This window comes from Cololabis saira, chromosome 17 (genome assembly GCF_033807715.1).
Source record: "Cololabis saira isolate AMF1-May2022 chromosome 17, fColSai1.1, whole genome shotgun sequence".
Classification (NCBI taxonomy): domain Eukaryota; kingdom Metazoa; phylum Chordata; class Actinopteri; order Beloniformes; family Belonidae; genus Cololabis; species Cololabis saira.
Genome location: NC_084603.1, coordinates 38,930,396 through 38,953,988, shown reverse-complemented (window position 1 = coordinate 38,953,988; position 23,593 = coordinate 38,930,396). Strand labels below are relative to the sequence as shown.

General features: G+C 41.6%; 14 non-coding genes across 14 annotated transcripts; all 14 read right to left on the bottom strand.

Annotated features, from left to right (window-relative positions):
* Nucleotides 1-1,388: 1,388 nt before the first annotated feature.
* On the bottom strand, nucleotides 1,389-1,604 carry LOC133464189 (small nucleolar RNA U3). Its single transcript, XR_009784410.1, has one exon. It is a non-coding gene; the product is annotated as a small nucleolar RNA U3 (small nucleolar RNA).
* Nucleotides 1,605-2,946: 1,342 nt separating this feature from the next.
* Nucleotides 2,947-3,162, bottom strand: LOC133464229 (small nucleolar RNA U3). Its single transcript, XR_009784445.1, has one exon. It is a non-coding gene; the product is annotated as a small nucleolar RNA U3 (small nucleolar RNA).
* An 888-nt stretch (nucleotides 3,163-4,050) lies between these two features.
* On the bottom strand, nucleotides 4,051-4,266 carry LOC133464235 (small nucleolar RNA U3). The gene has a single exon (XR_009784451.1). It is a non-coding gene; the product is annotated as a small nucleolar RNA U3 (small nucleolar RNA).
* Nucleotides 4,267-4,828: 562 nt separating this feature from the next.
* Nucleotides 4,829-5,044, bottom strand: LOC133464241 (small nucleolar RNA U3). The gene has a single exon (XR_009784456.1). It is a non-coding gene; the product is annotated as a small nucleolar RNA U3 (small nucleolar RNA).
* A 740-nt stretch (nucleotides 5,045-5,784) lies between these two features.
* LOC133464247 (small nucleolar RNA U3) lies at nucleotides 5,785-6,009 on the bottom strand. The gene has a single exon (XR_009784462.1). It is a non-coding gene; the product is annotated as a small nucleolar RNA U3 (small nucleolar RNA).
* Nucleotides 6,010-6,629: 620 nt separating this feature from the next.
* LOC133464228 (small nucleolar RNA U3) lies at nucleotides 6,630-6,845 on the bottom strand. Its single transcript, XR_009784444.1, has one exon. It is a non-coding gene; the product is annotated as a small nucleolar RNA U3 (small nucleolar RNA).
* Nucleotides 6,846-7,484: 639 nt separating this feature from the next.
* On the bottom strand, nucleotides 7,485-7,700 carry LOC133464191 (small nucleolar RNA U3). Its single transcript, XR_009784412.1, has one exon. It is a non-coding gene; the product is annotated as a small nucleolar RNA U3 (small nucleolar RNA).
* A 5,462-nt stretch (nucleotides 7,701-13,162) lies between these two features.
* On the bottom strand, nucleotides 13,163-13,378 carry LOC133464217 (small nucleolar RNA U3). The gene has a single exon (XR_009784433.1). It is a non-coding gene; the product is annotated as a small nucleolar RNA U3 (small nucleolar RNA).
* An 878-nt stretch (nucleotides 13,379-14,256) lies between these two features.
* On the bottom strand, nucleotides 14,257-14,472 carry LOC133464216 (small nucleolar RNA U3). The gene has a single exon (XR_009784432.1). It is a non-coding gene; the product is annotated as a small nucleolar RNA U3 (small nucleolar RNA).
* A 1,038-nt stretch (nucleotides 14,473-15,510) lies between these two features.
* On the bottom strand, nucleotides 15,511-15,726 carry LOC133464223 (small nucleolar RNA U3). The gene has a single exon (XR_009784439.1). It is a non-coding gene; the product is annotated as a small nucleolar RNA U3 (small nucleolar RNA).
* An 878-nt stretch (nucleotides 15,727-16,604) lies between these two features.
* LOC133464215 (small nucleolar RNA U3) lies at nucleotides 16,605-16,820 on the bottom strand. The gene has a single exon (XR_009784431.1). It is a non-coding gene; the product is annotated as a small nucleolar RNA U3 (small nucleolar RNA).
* A 1,014-nt stretch (nucleotides 16,821-17,834) lies between these two features.
* LOC133464218 (small nucleolar RNA U3) lies at nucleotides 17,835-18,050 on the bottom strand. The gene has a single exon (XR_009784434.1). It is a non-coding gene; the product is annotated as a small nucleolar RNA U3 (small nucleolar RNA).
* A 3,255-nt stretch (nucleotides 18,051-21,305) lies between these two features.
* LOC133464259 (small nucleolar RNA U3) lies at nucleotides 21,306-21,520 on the bottom strand. Its single transcript, XR_009784473.1, has one exon. It is a non-coding gene; the product is annotated as a small nucleolar RNA U3 (small nucleolar RNA).
* A 1,575-nt stretch (nucleotides 21,521-23,095) lies between these two features.
* On the bottom strand, nucleotides 23,096-23,311 carry LOC133464250 (small nucleolar RNA U3). The gene has a single exon (XR_009784465.1). It is a non-coding gene; the product is annotated as a small nucleolar RNA U3 (small nucleolar RNA).
* Nucleotides 23,312-23,593: the final 282 nt, after the last annotated feature.

Here is a 23,593-nt window from a genome sequence, read left to right as displayed (position 1 = left end):
TTACACAGTTACAGAGGTACAGAGTTACACAGCTACAGAGGTACAGAGTTACACAGCTACATAGGTGCAGAGTTACAGAGCTACAGAGGCACACAGATAAAGAGATACAGAGCTACACAGCTACAGAGGTAAAGAGGTACAGAGGTACACCAGAGTTACACAGCTACGGAGGTACACAGTTACAGAGGTACAGAGTTACACAGTTACAGAGGTACAGAGTTACACAGCTACACAGGTACAGAGGTACACAGCTACAGAGGTACAGAGTTACACAGCTACACAGCTACAGAGGTACACAGCTACAGAAGTACACAGCTACAGAGGTACAGTGTTACATAGCTACAGAGGTACAGAGTTACACAGCTACAGACTTACACAGCTACAGAGCTACACAGCTACACAGCTACAGAGTTACACAGCTACAGAGGTACAGAGTTACACAGCTACAGAGTTACACAGCTACAGAGCTACACAGCTACAGAGGTACAGAGTTACACAACTACAGAGGTACACAGCTACAGAGTTACAAAACTACAGAGTTACACAGCTACACAGCTACAGAGTTACACAGCTACACAGCTACAGAGTTACACAGCTACAGAGGTACAGAGTTACACAAATACAGAGGTACACAGCTACAGAGTTACAAAACTACAGAGTTACACAGCTACACAGCTACAGAGTTACACAGCTACAGAGGTACAGAGTTACACAGCTACAGAGTTACACAGCTACAGAGGTACAGAGTTACACAGCTACAGAGGTACAGAGTTACACAGCTACAGAGTTACACAGCTACAGACCTACACAGCTACACAGCTACAGAGTTACACAGCTACAGAGGTACAGAGTTACACAGCTACAGAGGTACAGAGTTACACAGCTACACAGCTACAGAGGTACACAGCTACAGAAGTACACAGCTACAGAGGTACAGTGTTACACAGCTACAGAGTTACACAGCACACAGCTACAGAGTTACACAGCTACAGAGTTACACAGCTACAGAGGTACACCAGAGTTACACAGCTACAGAGTTACACAGCTACAGAGTTACACAGCTACAGAGGTACACAGTTACAGAGGTACAGAGTTACACAGTTACAGAGGTACAGAGGTACACAGTTACAGAGGTACAGAGTTACACAGCTACGGAGGTACAGAGTTACACAGCTACAGAGGTACAGAGTTACACAGCTACAGAGGTACAGAGTTACACAGCTACAGAGGTACAGAGTTACAGAGGTACACAGATAAAGAGTTACAGAGCTACACAGCTACAGAGGTAAAGAGGTACAGAGCTACACAGCTACACAATAACAAAAAACTGACAATATCAATGATCACATGTGATTTAATATATTCATTTCTTTGAACAGTAATGAGCTACCACTCTGATCATACCCCCTTCCTCAATACTCCAAGTAGGAGTACGGAACAGTTATCAATGACAAGAAACATATGAAATAAATCATTATTTCTTGCCCGCTTCAAGCTCAAAAGGGGGTATTACGACTCATCATCGTGGATAGCGAGACCAAACACTTTAGAAACACATTTCTCAAGTCAAGAACTATAGAAATGATGCCTGAAAGTATAGTCTTAACTTCCTCAGCACCGGCAACATAAGGTCATTGACGGAAACATCCTTCTCAGTAAGGGTGCAATTCTGTTGACGAGTAGGCCCAAAACGGCAAGTTAATAAACACTAAAAAAATGTAAAACAAACTCTAACAATGTTCTTTCGTTCTGAACGGTACCGAACCATATATTAAATGTTGTTATTCTATTAGACGCTATATCAATAACATTAGTTACAGCTACAGAGTTACACAGCTACACAGGTACAGAGGTACACAGCTACAGAGGTACAGAGGTACAGAGTTACACAGCTACACAGTTACATAGGTACACAGCTACAGAAGTACACAGCTACAGAGGTACAGTGTTACATAGCTACAGAGGTACAGAATTACACAGCTACAGAGTTACACAGCTACAGAGCTACACAGCTACACAGCTACAGAGTTACACAGCTACAGAGGTACAGAGTTACACAGCTACAGAGTTACACAGCTACAGAGCTACACAGCTACAGAGGTACAGAGTTACACAACTACAGAGGTACACAGCTACAGAGTTACAAAACTACAGAGTTACACAGCTACACAGCTACAGAGTTACACAGCTACACAGCTACAGAGTTACACAGCTACAGAGGTACAGAGTTACACAGCTACAGAGTTACAGAGGTACAGAGGTACACAGTTACAGAGGTACAGAGTTACACAGTTACAGAGGTACAGAGTTACACAGCTACAAAGGTAACGAGTTACACAGCTACAGAGGTAAAGAGTTACACATCTACATAGGTACAGAGTTACAGAGCTACAGAGGTACACAGATAAAGAGGTACAGAGCTACAGAGTTACACAGCTACAGAGTTACACAGCTACAGAGGTACAGAGTTACACAGCTACAGAGTTACACAGCTACAGAGGTACAGAGTTACACAGCTACAGAGGTACAGAGTTACACAGCTACAGAGTTACACAGCTACAGACCTACACAGCTACAGAGTTACACAGCTACAGAGGTACAGAGTTACACAGCTACACAGCTACAGAAGTACACAGCTACAGAGGTACAGTGTTACACAGCTACAGAGTTACACAGCACACAGCTACAGAGTTACACAGCTACAGAGTTACACAGCTACACAGCTACAGAGGTACAGAGTTACACAGCTACAGAGTTACACAGCTACAGAGGTACAGAGTTACACAGCTACAGAGGTACAGAGGTACACAGATAAAGAGGTACAGAGCTACACAGCTAAAGAGGTACAGAGCTACAGAGGTACACAGCTACACAATAACAAAAAACTGACAATATCAATGATCACATGTGATTTGATATATTCATTTCTTTGAACAGTAATGAGCTACCACTCTGATCATACCCCCTTCCTCGATACTCCAAGGAGGAGTACAGAACAGTCATCAATGACAAGATACATATGAAATAAATCATTATTTCTTGCCCGCTTCACGCTCAAAAGGGGGTATTATGACTCATCATCGTGGATAGCGAGACCAAACACTTTAGAAACACATTTCTCAAGTCAAGAACTATAGAAATGATCCCTGAAAGTATAGTCTTAACTTCCTCAGCGCCGGCAACAGAAGGTCATTGACGGAAACATCCTTCTCAGTAAAGGTGCAATTCTGTTGACGAGTAGGCCCAAAACGGCAAGTTAATAAACACTAAAAAAATTTAAAACAAACTCTAACAATGTTCTTTCGTTCTGAACGTTACCGAACCGTATATAAAATTTTGTTATTCTATTAGACGCTATATAAATAACATTAGTTACAGCTACAGAGTTACACAGCTACACAGGTACATAGCTACAGAGTTACACAGCTACAGAGGTACAGAGTTACACAGCTACAGAGTTACACAGCTACAGAGCTACACAGCTACACAGCTACAGAGTTACACAGCTACAGAGGTACAGAGTTACACAGCTACAGAGTTACACAGCTACAGAGCTACACAGCTACACAGCTACAGAGTTACACAGCTACAGAGGTACAGAGTTACACAGCTACAGAGTTACACAGCTACACAGGTACAGAGGTACACAGCTACAGAGGTACCAGAGGTACAGAGTTACACAGCTACACAGCTACAGAGTTACACTGCTACAGAGTTACACAGCTACAGAGGTACACAGTTACAGAGGTACAGAGTTACACAGCTACAGAGTTACACAGCTACAGAGCTACACAGCTACAGAGGTACAGAGTTACACAACTACAGAGGTACACAGCTACAGAGCTACACAGCTACACAGCTACAGAGTTACACAGCTACACAGCTACAGAGTTACACAGCTACAGAGGTACAGAGTTACACAGCTACAGAGTTACACAGCTACAGAGGTACAGAGGTACAGAGTTACACAGCTACACAATAACAAAAAACTGACAATATCAATGATCACATGTGATTTAATATATTAATTTCTTTGAACAGTAATGAGCTACCACTCTGATCATACCCCCTTCCTCGATACTCCAAGTAGGAGTACAGAACAGTCATCAATGACAAGAAACATATGAAATAAATCATTATTTCTTGCCCGTTTCACACTCAAAAGGGGGTATTACGACTCATCATCGTGGATAGCGAGACCAAACACTTTAGAAACACATTTCTCAAGTCAAGAACTATAGAAATGATCCCTGAAAGTATAGTCTTAACTTCCTCAGCGCCGGCAACAGAAGGTCATTGACGGAAACATCCTTCTCAGTAAAGGTGCAATTCTGTTGACGAGTAGGCCCAAAACGGCAAGTTAATAAACACTAAAAAAATTTAAAACAAACTCTAACAATGTTCTTTCGTTCTGAACGTTACCGAACCGTATATAAAATTTTGTTATTCTATTAGACGCTATATAAATAACATTAGTTACAGCTACAGAGTTACACAGCTACACAGGTACATAGCTACAGAGTTACACAGCTACAGAGGTACAGAGTTACACAGCTACAGAGTTACACAGCTACAGAGCTACACAGCTACACAGCTACAGAGTTACACAGCTACAGAGGTACAGAGTTACACAGCTACAGAGTTACACAGCTACAGAGCTACACAGCTACAGAGGTACAGAGTTACACAACTACAGAGGTACAGAGGTACACAGCTACAGAGTTACACAGCTACACAGGTATACAGCTACACAACAACAAAAAGCTTCTGACAATATCAATGATCACATGTGATTCAATATATTAATTTCTTTGAACAGTAATGAGCTACCACTCTGATCATACCCCCTTCCTCGATACTCCAAGGACAAGTACAGAACGGTCATCAATAACAAGAAAAGTATGAAATAAATCATTTTTTCTTGCCCACTTCACGCTCAAAAGGGGGTATTACGACTCATCATCGTGGATAGCGAGAACAAACACTTTAGAAACACAATTCTCAAGTCAAGAACTATAGAAATGATCCCTGAAAGTATAGTCTTAACTTCCTCAGCACCGGCAACAGAAGGTCATTGACGGAAACATCCTTCTCAGTAAGGGTGCAATTCTGTTGACGAGTAGGCCCAAAACGGCAAGTTAATACACACTAAAAAATTTAACTAAACTTCAAACTAACAATGTTCTTTCGGTCTGAACGGTACCGAAACATATACATTAAATTTTGTTATTCTATTAGACACTATATAAATAACATTAGTTACAGCTACAGAGTTACACAGCTACAAAGCTACACAGCTACAGAGGTACACAGTTACAGAGGTACAGAGTTACACAGCTAGAGAGGTACAGAGTTACACAGTTACAGAGCTACAGAGTTACACTGCTAAAGAGTTACACAGCTACAGAGGTACATAGTTACAGAGGTACAGAGTTACACAGTTACAGAGGTACAGAGTTACACAGCTACGGAGGTACAGAGTTACACAGCTACAGAGGTACAGAGTTACACAGCTACAGAGGTATAGAGTTACAGAGCTACAGAGGTACACAGATAAAGAGGTACAGAGCTACACAGCTACAGAGGTACAGAGGTACACAGCTACAGAGGTACAGAGTTACAGAGCTACAGAGGTACACAGATAAAGAGGTACAGAGCTACACAGCTACAGAGGTAAAGAGGTACAGAGCTACAGAGGTACACAGCTACACAATAAGAAAAAACTGACAATATCAATGATCACATATGATTTAATATATTAATTTCTTTGAACAGTAATGAGCTACCACTCTGATCATACCCCCTTCCTCAATACTCCAAGTAGGAGTACAGAACGTACAGAACAGTCATCAATGACAAGAAACATATGAAAGAAATCATTATTTCTTGCCCGCTTCACGCTCAAAAGGGGGTATTACGACTCATCATCGTGGATAGCAAGACCAAACACTTTAGAAACACATTTCTCAAGTCAAGAACTATAGAAATGATCCCTGAAAGTATAGTCTTAACTTCCTCAGCACCGGCAACAGAAGGTCATTGACGGAAACATCCTTCTCAGTAAGGGTGCAATTCTGTTGACGAGTAGGCCCAAAACGGCAAGTTAATACACACTAAAAAATTTAACTAAACTTCAAACTAACAATGTTCTTTCGGTCTGAACGGTACCGAAACATATACATTAAATTTTGCTATTCTATTAGACACTATATAAAAAACATTAGTTACAGCTACAGAGTTACACAGCTACAAAGCTACACAGCTACAGAGGTACACAGTTACAGAGGTACAGAGTTACACAGCTAGAGAGGTACAGAGTTACACAGTTACAGAGCTACAGAGTTACACAGCTGCAGAGGTACACAGTTAAAGAGGTACAGAGTTACACAGTTACAGAGGTACAGAGTTACACAGCTACGGAGGTACAGAGTTACACAGCTACAGAGGTACAGAGTTACACAGCTACAGAGGTACAGAGTTACAGAGCTACAGAGGTACACAGATAAAGAGGTACAGAGCTACACAGCTAAAGAGGTACAGAGCTACAGAGCTATACAATAACAAAAAACTGACAATATCAATGATCACATGTGATTTGATATATTCATTTCTTTGAACAGTAATGAGCTACCACTCTGATCATACCCCCTTCCTCGATACTCCAAGGAGGAGTACAGAACAGTCATCAATGACAAGATACATATGAAATAAATCATTATTTCTTGCCCGCTTCACGCTCAAAAGGGGGTATTATGACTCATCATCGTGGATAGCGAGACCAAACACTTTAGAAACACATTTCTCAAGTCAAGAACTATAGAAATGATCCCTGAAAGTATAGTCTTAACTTCCTCAGCGCCGGCAACAGAAGGTCATTGACAGAAACATCCTTCTCAGTAAAGGTGCAATTCTGTTGACGAGTAGGCCCAAAACGGCAAGTTAATAAACACTAAAAAAATTTAAAACAAACTCTAACAATGTTCTTTCGTTCTGAACGTTACCGAACCGTATATTAAATTTTGTTATTCTATTAGACGCTATATAAATAACATTAGTTACAGCTACAGAGTTACACAGCTACAAAGCTACACAGCTACAGAGGTACACAGTTACAGAGGTACAGAGTTACACAGCTAGAGAGGTACAGAGTTACACAGTTACAGAGCTACAGAGTTACACTGCTAAAGAGTTACACAGCTACAGAGGTACACAGTTACAGAGGTACAGAGTTACACAGTTACAGAGGTACAGAGTTACACAGCTACGGAGGTACAGAGTTACACAGCTACAGAGGTACAGAGTTACACAGCTACAGAGGTACAGAGTTACAGAGCTACAGAGGTACACAGATAAAGAGGTACAGAGCTACACAGCTAAAGAGGTACAGAGCTACAGAGGTACACAGCTACACAATAACAAAAAACTGACAATATCAATGATCACATGTGATTTGATATATTCATTTCTTTGAACAGTAATGAGCTACCACTCTGATCATACCCCCTTCCTCGATACTCCAAGGAGGAGTACAGAACGGTCATCAATGACAAGAAAAGTATGAAATAAATCATTGTTTCTTGCCCGCTTCACGCTCAAACGGGGGTATCATGACTCATCATCGTGGATAGCGAGACCAAACACTTTAGAAACACATTTCTCAAGTCAAGAACTATAGAAATGATCCCTGAAAGTATAGGCCCAATCCCAATCTCCACCCTCGCAGACTCGTAGACTTACGTGCGCGCTCCCGCACCTTGCGTAAGGGCTTAAGGCTGTCCCATTCCTCAAGTGGTTAAGTGCGCGAGGACTCCCGGCAGCCATTTTCAGCCCTCACTGCCCCCTTCCCGCAAGTCAGCATCCCAGCACACTCTGGGAAAGGGAATTACCCACAGTTCATTGCGTTGTGACATGAAAGGAGGTTACCAGGGAGAATGTAAACAAAACAGGGGGCGGAGGAAAAGGAACATGTGCGACTGCGAGAAGAAAGTTCACCTGTAAGTATAAATACATAGCCCACTGGTGATTTAAATTCAGAAACTGTTGTCCCGTGATGATTTTTCAACGGCCCTATTATTTCCTTTACAAACAGGGAGCGACCAACAAACATATTATTTAACTATTGTTCTTTGGTTTAAATATATATATATATATATATATATATATATATATATATATATATATACAAATTAAAAATATATATATATATAGCCTATATATATATATATATATATTTTTTTTTTTTTTTTTTTTTTTTCTCTCTCTTTTCTTTTTTTTGAGCATGTTCGAAATAAAGTTTTTCATTCACTCATTTATTCATTCAAACGGAGGAAAGAAATCCAAAAAAAGGACAAATGACGTTTTGGACTTTCTTCAACACTAAAGACAGGAAAAGAGGCTGAGGGAGCTGGATGAAAAGGAGGAGGAGAGGGAAAGGAAGAGGAATGACCAGTTATCTAAGTTAATTGACATTTGTGGGAAGATGGAGGACAAAATGTTGTTTTCTTCATCATTTTTTCATTCATAATTTGAGGTTCAATTTCATTTGTTTTCATTTTATATTAGACCAGTGTTTTTCAATCCTGTTCCTCGTGGGCCCCTGTCCTGCATGTTTTAGATGCTACCCTGCTTCAGCACACCGTGATAAAAGTACCTGTGTCATCAACAGAGTTGTGCAGACCTTGGTGACAAGCTAATGAGGACCTTTAATTAGAATCAGGTGTGTTGGTGCAGGGAAACATCTAAAACATGCAGGACAGGGGCCCACGAGGACCAGGGTTGAGAAGCACTGTATTAGACAAATCCTCAGTTGACCTGCTGGTGTTGAATAAACAAGACTTGCTTTTCTTTAATCTGAGTACAGTGTTTGAATTAAGATTTCCTTTGTTAACAGAAATGCATACATGTAAATACTAGCAAGATAGTTTTAGATCCAACACAAACAAGTCAGGCAGTAATTTGGTTATTAATTTATTTATGACCACAAAATTTAAACAATTTCAGCAAGTTGAACAAAAACGTTGCAGTAAATAGTAATAAAATAACTGTAATATTTAGCTCAGGTTACCATCAATTTATACGCTCTCTTACAAAAATGAAATGACATCATGCTGAAAAATGGAAAGTAATATTAGATGGTCATAACACAGCTGGAATATATAACTCAGTTTACACGCGCTTACAAAAAAGAAATTACTCGGCGATTGATCCTGGCATACTGGATGCGCTGGTATGGGTAGATTGAAAGAAAGACAATGGCCGGGTTTCCCAGATCCGACCTCTCTTAAGGACTTAAGAGAGGTTCAAAGAAGGTTTCACTTAAGAGAGAATCCTAAGATACGGGTGTTTCCCAGATGACTTCTTAACACCGTCCTTTAGTTTCGCTCTTTCAGACGCTCTTTGGAGCAGCTGTCCGGTTCTGAAACCAAATCAATCGATGCCAGGCAAATCGATCACCGATCACTATCAGAGCATTTTCACACGCAGCGCTGCTACCTAACGCACTAATTCACTGCTGCCTGTCCGTTATAATGAAAAATTAAGATGATAAATATAATTCAATGACCCTTTTTCATCCAAACGGTGCGTTACTCCGTTATTTCTGGCTACAGTGAGGCTTTTTTTCCCCACACGCAGAGACCGGGAGGAAACGTGGTGGGCGTGTGTGTGCGTTCAAAAACATGAGCCAAGAGAAGGCGAGTTTCGCAAATCGCAACGTGGAATTACAGCAATCCCTGGTTTTTCGCAGGGGTTATGTTCCAAAAAGAACCCGTGATAAGTGAAATTCATTTTACAATTATAGAGAGCTTCTAATTGCGGAGATCAGCACCGCCTCGCACGTATTCCACTGCTCTTCTTCTGAGACGCTGCATCCCGACTCGCGCTGCAGCGTCTTTTTATCCTAAAGCCCGCGGTGCATGTGGGTTTTTTCAAGAGAAGAAAATAGTTATGGGTCGTTGTCTTCACTCTTTTTTCTTCTGGGCAAAAAGATTCTTTAATATAAACCGACACCATTGATTATATTTGAGACTGTAATGAACGATTCATCAAAGGATCCCGTTCAGCTGCTGCTTCCCTGTCATCACACATGTAGGTGCTCGGGCTCGGGCTCGGGCAGGATCGGTGTCCCGGCTGCCTGGACAGCCCGGTCCGACACACGTCCAGGGGATTGAAGTGCTGACGCACCAATGCGTTCATATAAACAGTTCTGCTTCGCGCACGGTGACGCGGTTGATTTGCAGCGAGAACATGCTGTATAGCAGCCAAATTATCAAATAAATGATATTCATGATGATCGTTTTATTTGTGCGTAATGCATAAAGCATATACAGGAACACACTTGTTATTCCTTATTTTTCTTTTTTTCCCCCCTTTGCTGTCACCAATAAATGCTAAACAATATAAATCTAAAGTATAAAATAGATCAAAATTTGTGCGGGGTGCATTGTTTTAATATCTCATTGCTTGGTGTGATATTGATTTGCCTGAAGCGGCTGGATCTGTGAGTCTTTGTTCACTAAGATGGTTGGAAAGACTGGGTCAGCAGCATCTTTCATTTCCTTCTTAATGAAAGAGATACTTAAGCTAAGAGCGACTCTGGGAAACGCGATTTTCTTTCACAGGCTCCTTAAGAAGGATTGAAAGAAGTCTTTCGCTGTTAAGAACTACTTAACTGATCTGGGAAACCCGGCCAATGTTAACAAGGAAATACATATTGTACTGTGCGCATGTTTAAATTGTGTTCTTTGTTGAATTTTATGCTCCTTTATATAGGCTACCACTTTGTTTTCAAACATCCGGATGATCATTCCCAAACTTATAATGGCCGGGTTTCCCAGATCAGTTAAGTAGTTCTTAACAGCGAAAGACTTCTTTCAAACCTTCTTAAGGAGCCTGTGAAAGAAAATCGCGTTTCCCAGAGTTGCTCTTAGCTTAAGTATCTCTTTCATTAAGAAGGAAATGAAAGATGCTGCTGACCCAGTCTTTCCAACCTTCTTAGTGAACAAAGACTCACAGATCCAGCCGCGTCAGGCAAATCAATATCACACCAAGCAATGAGATATTAAAACAATGCACCCCGCACAAATTTTGATTTATTTTATACTTTAGATTTATATTGTTTAGCATTTATTGGTGACAGCAAAGGGGGAAAAAAAGAAAAATAAGGAATAACAAGTGTGTTCCTGTATATGCTTTATGCGCACAAATAAAATGATCATCATGAATATCATTTATTTGATAATTTGGCTGCTATACAGCATGTTCTCGCTGCAAATCAACCGCGTCACCGTGCGCGAAGCAGAACTGTTTATATGAACGCATTCGTGCGTCAGCACTTCAGTCCCCTGGACGTGCTGTCGGACCGGGCTGTCAGGCAGCCGGGACACCTGCGCCGTGCCCGAGCCCGAGCCCCTATGTGATGACAGGGAAGCAGCAGCTGAAGAACGAGATCCTTTGATGAATCGTTCATACAGTCTCAAATATAATCAATGGTGTCGGTTTATATTAAAGAATCTTTTTGCCCAGAAGAAAAAAGAGCGAAGACAACGACCCATAACTATTTTCTTCTCTTGAAAAAACCCACCTGCCGACTCGCGCTGTATACAGCGCGAGTCGGGATGCAGCATCATTCAGAAGAGGAGGAATACGTGCGAGGCGGGGATGATCTCTGCAATCTGAAGCCCTCTATAATTGTAAAAAGAATTTCACTTATCACGGGTTCTTTTTGGAACATAACCCCTGCGAAAAACCAGGGTTTGCTGTATTTCCACGTTGCGATTTGCGAAACTCGCCTTCTCTTGGCTCATGTTTTTGAACGCACACACACGCCCACCCCGTTTACTCCCGGTCTCCGTGTGTGGGGAAAAAAAGCCTCACTGTAGCCAGAAATAACGGAGTAACACACCGTTTGGATGAAAAGGGGTCATTGAATTATATTTATCATCTTAATTTTTTATTATAACGCACAGGCAGCAGTGAATTAGTGCGTTAGGCAGCAGTGCTGCGTGTGAAAATGCGCTGATAGTGATCGGTGATCGATTTGCCTGGCATCGATTCATTTGGTTTCAGAACCGTACAGCTGCTCCAAAGAGCGTCTGAAAGAGCGAAACTAAAGGACGGTGTTAAGAAGTCATCTGGGAAACACCCGTATCTTAGGATTCTCTCTTAGTTCAAACCTTCTTTGAACCTCTCTTAAATCCTTAAGAGAGGTTGGATCTGGGAAACCCGGCCAATACCGGTAGGTAACATTTTGATCTGACTAGGAATTTTGTAAATTGAAATTTTAAATAAAGTTTATTGAAAAAAAAACCCAAAAAAACAGACGTTTTTATCTGACTTGTTTCCGGCTTCTGCTAAGTGTGTCCCATTCCTATTTATACCATTTGGAGCCCTCACACCCTCTCACACTTGATCACGTGACGCTGACGTCACTGAAAGCCTGTGAGGGCTCAGGGTTTGAGGGTTTAGGGTGGAGTTTGGGATTGGGCCATAGTCTTAACTTCCTCAGCACCGGCAACAGAAGGTCATTGACGGAAACATCCTTCTCAGTAAGGGTGCAATTCTGTTGACGAGTAGGCCCAAAACAGCAAGTTAATACACACAAAAAAATTAAACTAAACTTCAAACTAACAATGTTCTTTCGGTCTGAACGGTACTGAAACATATACATTAAATGTTGTTATTCTATTAGACACTATATAAATAACATTAGTTACAGCTACAGAGTTACACAGCTACAAAGCTACACAGCTACAAAGCTACACAGCTACAGAGTTACACAACTACAGAGGTAGAGAGTTAATCAGTTACACAGCTACAGAGGTACACAGTTACAGAGGTACAGAGTTACACAGCTAGAGAGGTACAGAGTTACAGAGTTACAGAGCTACAGAGTTACACTGCAACAGAGTTACACAGCTACAGAGGTACACAGTTACAGAGGTACAGAGTTACACAGCTACAGAGGTACAGAGTTACACAGCTACAGAGGTACAGAGTTACAGAGCTACAGAGGTACACAGATAAAGAGGTACAGAGCTACACAGCTGCAGAGGTAAAGAGGTACAGAGCTACAGAGGTACACAGCTACAAAATAAGAAAAAACTGACAATATCAATGATCACATGTGATATAATATATTCATTTCTTTGAACAGTAATGAGCTACCACTCTGATCATACCCCCTTCCTCAATACTCCAAGTAGGAGTACAGAACAGTCATCAATGACAAGAAACATATGAAAGAAATCATTATTTCTTACCCGCTTCACGCTCAAAAGGGGGTATTACGACTCATCATCGTGGATAGCGAGACCAAACACTTTAGAAACACATTTCTCAAGTCAAGAACTATAGAAATGATCCCTGAAAGTATAGTCTTAACTTCCTCAGCGCCGGCAACAGAAGGTCATTGACGGAAACATCCTTCTCAGTAAGGGTGCAATTCTGTTGACGAGTAGGCCCAAAACGGCAAGTTAATAAACACTAAAAAAATGTAAAACAAACTCTAACAATGTTCTTTCGTTCTGAACGTTACCGAACCATATATAAAATGTTGTTATTCTATTAGACGCTATATAAATAACATTAGTTACAGCTACAGAGTTACACAGCTACACAGGTACAGAGGTACACAGCTACAGAGGTACAGAGGTACAGAGTTACACAGCTACACAGCTACAGAGGTACACAGCTACAGAAGTACACAGCTACAGTGTTACATAGCTACAGAGTTACACAGCTACAGAGGCACAGAGTTACACAGCTACAGAGTTACACAGCTACAGAGCTACACAGCTACACAGCTACAGAGTTACACAGCTACAGAGGTACAGAGTTACACAGCTACAGAGCTACACAGCTACAGAGCTACACAGCTACAGAGGTACAGAGTTACACAACTACAGAGGTACACAGCTACAGAGCTACACAGCTACAGAGTTACACAGCTACAGAGGTACAGAGTTACACAGCTACAGAGTTACACAGCTACAGAGTTACACAGCTACACAGCTACAGAGTTACACAGCTACAAAGCTACAGAGTTACAAAGCTACACAGCTACAGAGTTACACAGCTACAGAGGTACAGAGTTACACAGCTACAGAGGTACAGAGTTACACAGCTAAAGAGGTACAGAGCTACACAGCTACAGAGGTAAAGAGGTACAGAGCTACAGAGTTACACAGCTACACAGCTACACAATATCAATGATCACATGTGATTTAATATATTAATTTCTTTGAACAGTAATGAGCTACCACTCTGATCATACCCCCTTCCTCGATACTCCAAGTAGGAGTACAGAACAGTCATCAATGACAAGAAACATATGAAATAAATCATTTTTTCTTGCCCGCTTCATGCTCAAAAGGGGGTATTACGACTCATCATCGTGGATAGCGAGACCAAACACTTTAGAAACACATTTCTCAAGTCAAGAACTATAGAAATGATCCCTGAAAGTATAGTCTTAACTTCCTCAGCACCGGCAACAGAAGGTAATTGACGGAAACATCCTTCTCAGTAAGGGTGCAATTCTGTTGACGAGTAGGCCCAAAACGGCAAGTTAATAAACATTAAAAAAATTTAAAACAAACTCTAACAATGTTCTTTCGTTCTGAACGGTACCGAAACATATATTACATTTTGTTATTCTATTAGACGCTATATAAATAACATTAGTTACAGCTACAGAGTTACACAGCTACACAGGTACAGAGGTACACAGCTACAGAGGTACAGAGGTACAGAGTTACACAGCTACACAGCTACAGAGGTACACAGCTACAGAAGTACACAGCTACAGTGTTACATAGCTACAGAGTTACACAGCTACAGAGGTACAGAGTTACACAGCTACAGAGTTACACAGCTACAGAGCTACACAGCTACACAGCTACAGAGTTACACAGCTACAGAGGTACAGACTACAGAGTTACACAGCTACAGAGGCACAGAGTTACACAGCTACAGAGTTACACAGCTACAGAGCTACACAGCTACAGAGTTACACAGCTACAGAGGTACAGAGTTACACAGCTACACAGCTACAGAGTTACACAGCTACAGAGCTACAGAGGTACAGAGCTACACAGCTACACAGCTACAGAGTTACACAACTACAGAGGTACACAGCTACAGAGCTACACAGCTACACAGCTACACAGCTACAGAGTTACACAGCTACAGAGGTACAGAGTTACACAGCTACAGAGGTACACAGCTACAGAGTTACACAGCTACACAGCTACAGAGTTACAAAGCTACACAGCTACAGAGTTACACAGCTACAGAGGTACAGAGTTACACAGCTACAGAGGTACAGAGTTACACAGCTACAGAGGTACAGAGTTACACAGCTAAAGAGGTACAGAGCTACACAGCTACAGAGGTAAAGAGGTACAGAGCTACAGAGTTACACAGCTACACAGCTACACAATAACAAAAAACTGACAATATCAATGATCACATGTGATTTAATATATTAATTTCTTTGAACAGTAATGAGCTACCACTCTGATCATACCCCCTTCTTCGATACTCCAAGTAGGAGTACAGAACAGTCATCAATGACAAGAAACATATGAAATAAATCATTATTTCTTACCCGCTTCACGCTCAAAAGGGGGTATTACGACTCATCATCGTGGATAGCGAGACCAAACACTTTAGAAACACATTTCTCAAGTCAAGAACTATAGAAATGATCCCTGAAAGTATAGTCTTAACTTCCTCAGCGCCGGCAACAGAAGGTCATTGACGGAAACATCCTTCTCAGTAAGGGTGCAATTCTGTTGACGAGTAGGCCCAAAACGGCAAGTTAATAAACACTAAAAAAATGTAAAACAAACTCTAACAATGTTCTTTCGTTCTGAACGTTACCGAACCATATATAAAATGTTGTTATTCTATTAGACGCTATATAAATAACATTAGTTACAGCTACAGAGTTACACAGCTACACAGGTACAGAGGTACACAGCTACAGAGGTACAGAGGTACAGAGTTACACAGCTACACAGCTACAGAGGTACACAGCTACAGAAGTACACAGCTACAGTGTTACATAGCTACAGAGTTACACAGCTACAGAGGCACAGAGTTACACAGCTACAGAGTTACACAGCTACAGAGCTACACAGCTACACAGCTACAGAGTTACACAGCTACAGAGGTACAGAGTTACACAGCTACAGAGCTACACAGCTACACAGCTACACAGCTACAGAGGTACAGAGTTACACAACTACAGAGGTACACAGCTACAGAGCTACACAGCTACAGAGTTACACAGCTACAGAGGTACAGAGTTACACAGCTACAGAGTTACACAGCTACAGAGTTACACAGCTACACAGCTACAGAGTTACACAGCTACACAGCTACAGAGTTACAAAGCTACACAGCTACAGAGTTACACAGCTACAGAGGTACAGAGTTACACAGCTACAGAGGTACAGAGTTACACAGCTAAAGAGATACAGAGCTACACAGCTACAGAGGTAAAGAGGTACAGAGCTACAGAGTTACACAGCTACACAGCTACACAATATCAATGATCACATGTGATTTAATATATTAATTTCTTTGAACAGTAATGAGCTACCACTCTGATCATACCCCCTTCCTCGATACTCCAAGTAGGAGTACAGAACAGTCATCAATGACAAGAAACATATGAAATAAATCATTTTTTCTTGCCCGCTTCATGCTCAAAAGGGGGTATTACGACTCATCATCGTGGATAGCGAGACCAAACACTTTAGAAACACATTTCTCAAGTCAAGAACTATAGAAATGATCCCTGAAAGTATAGTCTTAACTTCCTCAGCACCGGCAACAGAAGGTAATTGATGGAAACATCCTTCTCAGTAAGGGTGCAATTCTGTTGACGAGTAGGCCCAAAACGGCAAGTTAATAAACATTAAAAAAATTTAAAACAAACTCTAACAATGTTCTTTCGTTCTGAACGGTACCGAAACATATATTACATTTTGTTATTCTATTAGACGCTATATAAATAACATTAGTTACAGCTACAGAGTTACACAGCTACACAGGTACAGAGGTACACAGCTACAGAGGTACAGAGGTACAGAGTTACACAGCTACACAGCTACAGAGGTACACAGCTACAGAAGTACACAGCTACAGTGTTACATAGCTACAGAGTTACACAGCTACAGAGGTACAGAGTTACACAGCTACAGAGTTACACAGCTACAGAGCTACACAGCTACACAGCTACAGAGTTACACAGCTACAGAGGTACAGACTACAGAGTTACACAGCTACAGAGGCACAGAGTTACACAGCTACAGAGTTACACAGCTACAGAGCTACACAGCTACAGAGTTACACAGCTACAGAGGTACAGAGTTACACAGCTACAGAGTTACACAGCTACAGAGCTACACAGCTACACAGCTACAGAGTTACACAACTACAGAGGTACACAGCTACAGAGCTACACAGCTACACAGCTACACAGCTACAGAGTTACACAGCTACAGAGGTACAGAGTTACACAGCTACAGAGGTACACAGCTACAGAGTTACACAGCTACACAGCTACAGAGTTACAAAGCTACACAGCTACAGAGTTACACAGCTACAGAGGTACAGAGTTACACAGCTACAGAGGTACAGAGTTACACAGCTACAGAGGTACAGAGTTACACAGCTAAAGAGGTACAGAGCTACACAGCTACAGAGGTAAAGAGGTACAGAGCTACAGAGTTACACAGCTACACAGCTACACAATAACAAAAAACTGACAATATCAATGATCACATGTGATTTAATATATTAATTTCTTTGAACAGTAATGAGCTACCACTCTGATCATACCCCCTTCTTCGATACTCCAAGTAGGAGTACAGAACAGTCATCAATGACAAGAAACATATGAAATAAATCATTTTTTCTTGCCCGCTTCATGCTCAAAAGGGGGTATTACGACTCATCATCGTGGATAGCGAGACCAAACACTTTAGAAACACATTTCTCAAGTCAAGAACTATAGAAATGATCCCTGAAAGTATAGTCTTAACTTCCTCAGCACCGGCAACAGAAGGTAATTGACGGAAACATCCTTCTCAGTAAGGGTGCAATTCTGTTGACGAGTAGGCCCAAAACGGCAAGTTAATAAACACTAAAAAAATGTAAAACAAACTCTAACAATGTTCTTTCGTTCTGAACGGTACCGAAACATATATTACATTTTGTTATTCTATTAGACGCTATATAAATAACATTAGTTACAGCTACAAAGTTACACAGCTACACAGCTACAGAGGTACACAGCTACAGAGTTACACAGCTACACAGGTACAGAGGTACACAGCTACAGAGGTACAGAGGTACAGCGTTACACAGCTACACAGCTACAGAGTTACACAGCTACAGAGTTACACAGCTACAGAGCTACACAGCTACACAGCTACAGAGTTACACAGCTACAGAGGTACAGAGTTATACAGCTACAGAGCTACACAGCTACACAGCTACAGAGTTACACAGCTACAGAGGTACAGAGTTACACAGCTACAGAGTTACACAGCTACAGAGCTACACAGCTACAGAGGTACAGAGTTACACAACTACAGAGGTACACAGCTACAGAGTTACAAAACTACAGAGTTACACAGCTACACAGCTACAGAGTTACACAGCTACACAGCTACAGTTACACAGCTACAGAGGTACATATTTACACAACTACAGAGGTACACAGCTACAGAGCTACAGAGTTACACAGCTAAACATCTACAGTGTCAGTACAGTAACAGTGGACAGGGCTTCAGAGTTATGGAGTAAAGTCTGATATATGCTTTTACATTGCAACCACACGCATAGTCTACATATACGGTGTACGTTGTTGGTGGTGTTTGTGAAGGTACACAGTTCAATTCAATTTTATTTATATAGCGTCTAATACAACAGATGTTATCTTTAGACGCTTTCCAGAGATCCAGAACATGAACATAAACATAAACATAAACATAAACATAAACATAAACCCCCGAGCAATTATTATATAAACAATGGCAGGTAAAAACTCCCATAGTGGGAGAAAAGCCTTAAGCCAAACAGTGGCAAGGAAAAACTCCCCTTTAGGAGGGAAGAAACCTTGAGCAGGACCAGGCTCATAAGGGGGGACCCTCCTGCCGAAGGCCAGACCGGGGGAGTCAAGGACGTCAGCAGCACACAGCAGGCAGGTGGAAGCAAAAGCGGGATGACCAGAGGTGGGGGTGCCGTCAGTAGCGCACATCAGTCATGTGGAAGCAGCAGCGGGATGACCAGAGGGGGGGTGCAGGCAGGCGGAAGCAGCAACAGCAGACATCCACGTAGGCAGGTGGAAGCAGCAACGGGATGACCGGGGATGGGGGCGGGAACACACGCCAGAACGCAGCTCCCGAGGCTCCAGCCTGCAAACATGCACAAAAGAGAAAAAAGGGGGGCCGGCACAAGAAACTACAGGAACGATGGACAAAAATGATAGCTAGGAGATATTTATAATAAATAAAAATGGTAATGTAGAAGAGAGGCAGGGAAGAGGAGAGGAGAAGAATGGTGAGAGCACCGCCCAGCGGATCATGTCGGTGCCCCCCTGCAGCATAAGCCTATAGCAACATATCTACCGCGAAGCTATATTTGAGACTAACTATTATAGTCTTGTTCTATAGCTGCAACTATGACTACTGACTCTAACACACTAGAGTTTACACTACCTAGAGATTTACCAACACCAGCTAGAGGTTTACTAAACACTAACTATAGGCTTTACTAAACAGAAAGGTTTTAAGTTTAGTTTTAAAGGTGGAGGTGGTGTCAGCTTCCTAAACCCCGATTGGAAGTTGGTTCCATAGTTATGGTGCCTGATAGCAGAATGCCCGCCCTCCAAATCTACATTTAGATACTCTAGGAACTACGAGTAAACCTGCACCCTGGGAGCGGAGAGCTCTGCCAGGAACATAGGGCACTATAAAATCTTGTAAATACTGCGGAGCTAAGCCGTTTTGGGCTTTATATGCAAGTAATAAAATTTTAAATTGAATTCTGAATTTTACAGGTAGCCAATGGAGCGACGCTAACACTGGAGAGACGTGGTCTCTCCTGCTGATTCCTGTCAGCACTCGTGCTGCTGCATTCTGGGTCAGCTGGAGCCTATTCAGCAAATTACTTGGACATCCTGCTAACAACACATTACAGTAATCCAGTCTAGAAGATACAAACGCATGAACTAGTTTTTCTGCATCACTCTGCGAGAGGATTTTCCTAATTTTTGCAATATTACGGAGATGGAAAAACGCTATTTTACAAACCTGATTAACATATGGTTTAAACGACAAATCCTGATCGAAAACAACACCAAGGTTTCTCACAGTTGCACTAGAAGCCATCGCAACACCATCTAGTCCCTTCCTAAGATGCTCTGGACCAAGAATGATAACCTCTGTTTTATCTGAATTTAGAAGCAAGACATTTCTGGACATCCTTTCCTTGATGTCCCTAAGACATGCCTGAAGTTTAACCAACGTTTCTGTTTCATCCGGCTTCATAGACAAATAGAGCTGCGTATCATCAGCATAGCAATGAAAGTGTATGCCGTGATTCTGGATTACACTTCCCAACGGCTGCATGTATAAACTGAACAAGATTGGCCCTAGCACTGAACCCTGCGGAACACCATAACAGACCCTTGACTGTTCTGAAGAAACCTCATGTACATGAACAAACTGGAACCTGTCAGATAGATATGATTTAAACCAACATAGAGCTGTCCCTTTAATCCCAACAACATGCTCTAACCTGTGCAGTAAAATGCCATGATCTACAGTGTCAAAAGCAGCACTGAGGTCCAGTAGAACCAATATGGACACTAATCCCTTATCTGAGGCCATAAGGAGGTCATTCGTGACTCGAACCACAGCTGTCTCTGTGCTATGATGCATTCTGAACCCTGACTGAAAGACTTCAAAAGGATCATTTCTATACAAATAGTCACATAACTGGCTTGAAACTGCCTTTTCCAGAATTTTAGATACAAATGGAAGGTTGGAAATTGGCCTATAATTAGCTAAGGTGTCTGGGTCCAGAGAACACACAGCTACAGAGGTACACAGCTATACAACTACAGAGGTACAGAGTTACAGAGGTACACAGCTACACAGCTACAGAGGTACACAGCTACACAGGTACACAGCTACAGAGTTACACAGCTACACAGCTACACAGTTACAGAGTTACACAGCTACACAACTACACAGCTACACAGTTACACAGTTGAACAGTGATGAGCTACCACTCTGATCATACCCCTTCCTCGATACTCCAAGTAGGAGTACAGAACAGTCATCAATGACAAGAAACATATGAAATGAATCATTATTTCTTGCCCACTTCACGCTCAAAAGGGGGTATTACGACTCATCATCGTGGATAGCGTGACCAAACACTTTAGAAACACATTTCTCAAGTCAAGAACTATAGAAATGATCCCTGACAGTATAGTCTTAACTTCCTCAGCGCCGGCAACAGAAGGTAATTGACGGAAACATCCTTCTCAGTAAGGGTGCAATTCTGTTGACGAGTAGGCGCAAAACGGCAAGTTAATAAACATTAAAAAAATTTAAAACAAACTCTAACAATGTTCTTTCGTTCTGAACGGTACCGAAACATATATAAAATGTTGTTATTCTATTAGACGCTATATAAATAACATTAGTTACAGCTACAGAGTTACAGAGCTACACAGGTACAGAGGTACACAGCTACAGAGGTACAGAGGTACAGAGTTACACAGCTACAGAGGTACACAGCTACAGAAGTACACAGCTACAGAGGTACAGTGTTACACAGCTACAGAGTTACACAGCTACACAGCTACAGAGTTACACAGCTACAGAGGTACAGAGTTACACAGCTACAGAGTTAGACAGCTACAGAGCTACACAGCTACACAGCTACAGAGTTACACAGCTACAGAGGTACAGAGTTACACAGCTACAGAGCTACACAGCTACAGAGCTACACAGCTACAGAGGTACAGAGTTACACAACTACAGAGGTACACAGCTACAGAGTTACAAAACTACAGAGTTACACAGCTACACAGCTACAGAGTTACACAACTACAGAGGTACACAGCTACAGAGCTACAGAGTTACACAGCTAAACAGCCAGTTTAGTTAAACAGCTACACAACAACAAAAAGCTTCTGACAATATCAATGATCACATAGTAGAGTTACTGTCAGTACAGTAACAGTGGACAGGGCTTCAGAGTTATGGAGTAAAGTCTGATATATGCTTTTACATTGCAACCACGCACATAGTCTACATATATACGATGTACGTTGTTGGTGGTGTTTGTGAAGGTACACAGCTACAGACGTACACAGCTATACAACTACAGAGGTACAGAGTTACACAGCTACAGAGTTACACAGCTACACAGCTACACAGCTACACAGCTACAGAGTTACACAGCTACAGAGCTACAGAGTTACACAGCTACAGAGTTACACAGCTACACAGCTACAGAGTTACACAGCTACAGAGGTACACAGCTACAGAGTTACACAGCTACAGAGGTACACAGCTACAGAGGTACACAGCTACAGAGGTACACAGCTACACAGCTACACAGCTACACAGGTACAGAGCTACAGAGGTACACAGCTACACAGCTACACAGCTACAGAGGTACACAGCTACACAGCTACAGAGGTACACAGCTACAGAGTTACACAGCTACACAGCTACACAGCTACAGAGTTACAGAGTTACACAGCTACAGAGTTACAGAGTTACACAGCTACAGAGTTACAGAGTTACACAGCTACACAGCTACACAGCTACAGAGCTACAGAGTTACAGAGTTACACAGCTACAGAGCTACAGAGTTACACAGCTACACAGCTACACAGCTACAGAGTTACAGAGTTACACAGCTACACAGCTACAGAGTTACAGAGTTACACAGCTACAGAGCTACAGAGTTACACAGCTACACAACAACAAAAAGCTTCTGACAATATCAATGATCACGTGTGAGTCAATATATTAATTTCTTTGAACAGTAATGAGCTACCACTCTGATCATACCCCCTTCCTCGATACTCCAAGGACGAGTACAGAACGGTCATCAATGACAAGAAACATATGAAATAAATCATTGTTTCTTGCCTGCTTCACGCTCAAACGGGGGTATCATGACTCATCATCGTGGATAGCGAGACCAAACACTTTAGAAACACATTTCTCAAATCAAGAACTATAGAAATGATCCCTGAAAGTATAGTCTTAACTTCCTCAGCACCGGCAACATAAGGTCATTGACGGAAACATCCTTCTCAGTAAGGGTGCAATTCTGTTGACGAGTAGGCCGAAAACGGCAAGTCAATACACACTAAAAAAATTAAAAACAAACTAACAATGTTCTTTCGGTCTGAACGGTACCGAAACATATAAATTAAATTTTGTTATTCTAATAGACACTATATAAATAACATTAGTTACTGTTAGGTTAAAAAGTCATCAACATACATTAATTAACTTAGAAAAAGACACCGGAGACTTATGGAATG